This window comes from Diadema antillarum, unplaced genomic scaffold (assembly GCF_040938485.1).
Source record: "Diadema antillarum isolate AM-2024a unplaced genomic scaffold, OU_Dant_1.0 seq00001069_RagTag, whole genome shotgun sequence".
NCBI classification, from domain to species: domain Eukaryota; kingdom Metazoa; phylum Echinodermata; class Echinoidea; order Diadematoida; family Diadematidae; genus Diadema; species Diadema antillarum.
In genome coordinates, this window is record NW_027271894.1 from 1,083,611 (window position 1) to 1,089,625 (window position 6,015).

Genomic DNA, 6,015 nt, shown 5'->3' on the forward strand with positions numbered 1-6,015 from the left:
CGACAATATTGAGGCACAATGGAGCTGTTCCTATATCCTGTTGCCGCAGCGTTATGAGTACACGGTACAGTCATTCAAAATAAACGAGGCGAGGGCATTTATATCTTTCACGTTTGAGTGGAAGCGATCATATACGGCTTTCGACTTCATGTCACGGACGCTACTCAAGAGGGAGTCTGATAGTCTTTGTCCAAGACAATTGATATTTCACAAAGCAATAATGTCACTTAGTGAGCGTGTTTCATAATATGGTATCACAGAGTTGCTCCTGCGAAGATTGATCCGGTCTTATATCATCCAAGGTCTAAGCACTTGGAACTGCGACGGGGTTTCATGTTCAGTTTGATGTGAGGAAAAGAATTAGGGTTAGAGTTACTTTTGTGGGAATTAATATTTTGTTAGTGGCTTGGCGTGCAGATAGTTCATGGGAGCAATTGTCGCAGGAGCAAATGTACGTCATGGAAATATTTTATACAACCGGAAGCCAGGAAGACAGGGAAAAAAAAATCTTCCGACAATGTATCGATGATAATAACCAACTCCCGTGAAAGAATGCAGAATTTGTCATTCCGCAGAGGTGAAAACCATGTGTGATAGAACATTACCATTGATTTCCCATGCATTGTGTTAATGTATGAATATACAGCGATTCATAACTGGAGTTGAAAGAAGTTGAAAGAAGTGGTATAAAACCTTTGAATTGAATTGAATTAGAAGAGAGTTATGAAGGTCATGATTGCGTGTGTGTATGGGGGTGGGGGGGGGGAGGGGGAGGGGGAGGGAGGGGAAGGAGAGGAGGTAGGGTGGACGGAAACGACTACCTCAATCTAAGGAGTTATCCGAACCATAATTATATGAAATCGAACACAGGGAGTGTTTCACATTGTTTTCAAGAAAAAGTGACTATATTAGCAAACAACAATTTTTCATGACATAAAGCGTGGATGACGTCATCAGCTCGAATCATCATGGCTCTAAATAGATCTTGACTAGATTTCATCCTAAACAATATAGCGATGGGATTATCTACTGGGAAAGAGGTGTGGTTGCTAATCCATGAAAAGAAAAAGAAATAGGTAATACACCTCATAAATCAGGTGATTTTTTTTCCAGAATCAACTATGTTGCCATCTGTATGCCATCACCTCTTTTAACCTCGTTTCTTGTTATATTAAAGTAGATGTTGTGGTTGCGACCAGTAAGCCTACCCTATATACTGCAAAGAACACAGTGTCTCACAGTGTGAGAACCACAGTGTGAACACAGTGTGAAATCATCTCCACACTGTTAAACTCGAGCGTTTTCACATAGTCGACTATGAACACACTGTGTTCTTTCCAGTAGGGTATATTCAAGCCAGGAGGATTAGTTTGGGTGACGAATGTAGGTTTTAACTTTTTTTCAGAAATGATAAGAAACAACTTATGAAGTATGAAAGAGCATACAATTCCAGGAGGAATACAAAGTCTATTTGATGAAAATCGGTTTTGGAATGGCTAAGATATCAAACAAAACAAAACAAAAAAGAAGAAGAAGAAGAAGAAAAAGAAGAAAAAGAAAAAGAAGAAGAAGAAGAAGAAGAAGAAAGAGAAGTAAAACAAGTATGCTGGTCCTACAGATAATAAAAAATGGTCTACACCTTTTATTCTCACGTCTGTTTCTGGATATCTCAGCCATTTCAAAACCAATTCAATCAAATAAATTTAGAATTTCTTTAAAAACTGTGTGGTCTTTCGTATTTCATATAAAGTTTCTCATTATCTCACAACACAAGTTTGAAACCAGAAGCCCCATCACAGCCAAAACAATATTGTCCCTTTAAAAGCCGTTGGAATGATAGTCTTTTTAATTCTAATACGCAGAATTATCTAGCGTAGTCTCTCTGAAAACTTACATTCATCATCCAGCTATTGCTATTGTGTTTTGATTATTGCAGTCAGTTTACCCATTGATGACCAAAAATTGTAAATCTGATAAAACATTAGCAATTCGATCTGACATCTCGTGTCAGACTCTGCCAGTCATTTCATATTATTTCTCCTTCCCCTGGCTCGCTCCCTCCTCTTTCTCTCTCTCTCTCTCTCTATTGTTTGGTGCATGTATATCTGCAATAATGTATGTACAATGTTTATAAGCATTTTACGTATACATATATAATACATACACACACTACATATATAATATATATATATATATATATACATATACATATATATGTGTGTATATATATATAATACATATATACATATATATGTGTATATATATATATACATACATTTATATATATATATAGATGTGATACCCAAAGAAAATAGACCCCCCCCCCCCCCCCATTTTTTAGAAGTTTTGGACAATTGCATTGATTTAAAAGAAAGAACATACCCTCACAAACTTGATCCATCCACCCCTAAAGCCCGGAGTGGAGTTAACCAAACTGCTTGAAATTCAAAGAAAAATGACATCACTCAGATGGATGTGGTTTTGAGCACACTTTCATCCCTGCATCCATCTCGACTGGACGTGTGTTATCTTTCTCTGCATACAGGTAAGAAACCTTGCTTTTACCCCTTTTCAATTATTCAAAATCATTTCTTCCGATTGGTAAATCTGGTGATTCTATGATATTTAGTGTTTTGTAGTTGAATGTAGTAATTATTCCTTCAGAAAAAAGGAATTCTGAACACCAATGGTGTTCTCAGTGAAGTTATTAAGTATATGTATTTGTACAAATCTATTGTCACTTACAGCTAGACTAATGCTAGTGTTGGTGAATAATAGAAATTGTGTTACTGTTATATTTGTGTAGTGATTTAGTAGTTTTCATGATGTAAGAGTAGAAATTACAACTTAAGCTGATTTAATTCCGGATTAAGTGCTGCTTGTGCGAGTGTGAACAAGCCATAGGCTGTACTGTCCTGTGGAAGAGACAGAGTAGAATGGTCAGTGTAAACACTCTCCTAGGCGGTGCGCCGTGTAAGAGTCCGTTGACCTTTAGGCTATTTTGGGAATGACTGTGAAGTGACTGACATACATTGTAAATGTTATTCTGACTGAAAGCCCAAATGCCTTAACGAGTGTGCTATTTGTAAATACATGGATATTTGGCATGATGCTTATGGAATAGTAGTGTAGCATTGTGCAGAATGGAAACAGTGACGGATGATGATAATAGTGTACATTTGTAGATACAGGTAGAATAGAGACAGAGACGGAGGGCCGGCGTGAACACAGTTTGGATGACTCACGCCAACCTCCGCACCTTATCAGCCAGAGCTCTGACCACCAGCTCTCTGGACGGAGTGTTTATAGTTGTGGTCAGTGTCTCTCTCACTTTCCCAGCTCCTCAGTTCCTCACTGTGGCCAGTTCCTCACTTGGTATAAAGAAATTAAAAAGGATTTTACAGAAGCGTTTTATTTTATATGAGAGGAATAAAATACAGAAGCGAGCAGGAAAGAGAGAGAAAACCTGGCTTTTAGAGAAATAAAGGAAAACTAAAGAAGTTAGATTTGTTTTGCAGTGTATAAAGACTGCCGGTTTTCCTTCTTGCTTTTAAACAATTCTTGCCAAAGAAATGAATGCATTCCAGGTTTAGGTGTAGTCAATCACTTGCGTTTCAATTCATCGATACAAACATAGATTAATCAAATGATAAGTAGTTGCGTTTATTTGATTAAATCATTAATATTTTAAATGATTGGTTAAGGTTGCTTTTGTTAAAAGAGAATTTTACAGTTAATTATGCTTAGTACAAAGGAATATTAAGATTGATTGTTACGAGTAAGTGTCGTAATTAACCTTTGATTTTAGAGACTCTTTGAGGTATAAATCAAGCATCATAATATTGAGCAAGGTGAATTATCAATTACACTGAAGAAGAATTAGATATTCATATCACCAATTTGCATGTGTCATTCACGTTGTGTTGATGAAAAGAAGTATTGATAATTATTTTGATTGCGATTTATATGATCATTATTGAAACTCGGTATGATTTATACCAGAATAAAGAGAAACACTTTCATCCCTGCATCCATCTTGACTGGACTTGTGTTATCTTTCTCTGCATACAGATCAAGAGTGATATTGGAGTGTAAATTCAACCCAGTTACCCGAGGCCCGGGTAACATATATATATATATATATATATATATATATATATATATATATATACGTGTGTGTATATAATGTGTGTGTGTGTGTGTGTGTACATTTACATAATACATTTTCCTATGCCATGGTGACCTCCCTGTCAAGTTTAAAACCTGTCATGCACACGAATGTCATGCAAACTAATGATCTCAGAAGTCTATAATCAAATTGTAAAATCAAATGAGATGAAAGGACATCACGAAGAACAAACAAGCATCACATCCATGTTGCCCCTCCCACCCCTACCATCTCTTTCTCTCTCTCTCTCTCTCTCTGCAACATAAACGTACACCGTGTGATTATATTCACAATGGGCGTTTTTGTTTTTTTAGTTTATTCAGCAAACGAATTGATTATAGGCAAGGACTGCTTAGGCGCTTAGAAACGTCAGTATGAAGCGCCATACAAATGCAATTATTATCATTATTATCATTAAGCAAAGATTCTGAATTGTTAATATTTATCCAGTTGCATGGAGCTACATCATGTACATGATTTACGTACGCACCCACATAAGAGAGGGAGGGAGAGAGTGGGAGAGAGAAAGAGGCTTCCAAACCTGTTTTTAAACCCTTTTTTTTTCTGTGCATCAACTTGTTTTTCTATTGACGTTGTTTACCTGAGGGTGCAACCTTTTACAAGCTTTGCCTTTTTATTGGGTCTCTTTATTTTTCGCAGTTTGCATATGAATAAGCCAGTTCGTAATAAGCTCATGTGCACGTTGGTACACATGACCTTTCTATTTTCTTAGTGGGTTAGGCACCTCACTCATATTCAAAGCAACATAACGCGTACTGGTGAGTTTTCCCGGCGTAACAATTTATGGAATTCGTGTTCAAAGAAAAATGATCTTGCATAGCAAGACCAGGTGACCAGAATGGTCTTTTCAAACAACCCTCGGGGGAAGCATCCATCTCTTTGTTTTGTATTGAATGCATTAAAACATGTTTATATTCGTATTGCCAAATACCAGGTTTTCAGTCAGTTGGTGTAATGGCAAGTATCATGTACAAGGATAGAATGAATAATCATTTTATACAGTATCACAGGACAATATGTATGCTAATCTCCGTGAATTTAAAAACCATCATACGTTTTGGTACCAATGACCTTTTTCTGCTCATGCGCAAAGAAGAACTACGAACTGGCTTATATTCAATTCAATTCAAAGTTAATTTCATTTTTCGACAAAACATAGTTTCACTTCTTTTTATAACAGAGAATAAGGTGAATAGAACATAGTGAAATAAAAAGACTGTACAACAATTGAGGACCTATAGTAATCATACATTGTATAGTAAAAAAGAAACAATAGTGATCAAAGTGAAGTACATGTATACAGTTGCTTAAAGTGCGAAAAATGGAGGGACCCACTAAAAAGACAGAGCTTGTAATATGTGGGCCCCTCTGAAAAAGAACATCGATGGAAAGATAAATTGAATCACCGTAGATTTAAAAAAAATAACAAAGTGGAAGAAGTTATTTATTATTGTTAAACTGTATTTAATTTTCATCGCTATGTTTTGCTTTAATATGAAACTTTATTATCTGTCACTATGGAAAGTGAAATGTCCATGTTCTCTGTCTATGAATCGAATTGAATTAAATTGAGAATGGGAGATTTTTCTTCCCCCCCCCCCCAAAAAAAAAAGAAGAAAAAACAAACCACCAAACAAACTGCAGACGTTTGCCATGTACATGCATTTCCAAATATGTTTAGTGCCTATAAGGTGCAATTAGGAATGAAAACATCGTAATATATGGGATCTACACTGTACTTGATTTACCTGAAAACAAGGCTGAGAACCACCGCAACATACCACCTCCCCTTCTTTGTAATTTGGATGTTGTTACCCCTCCCCGGA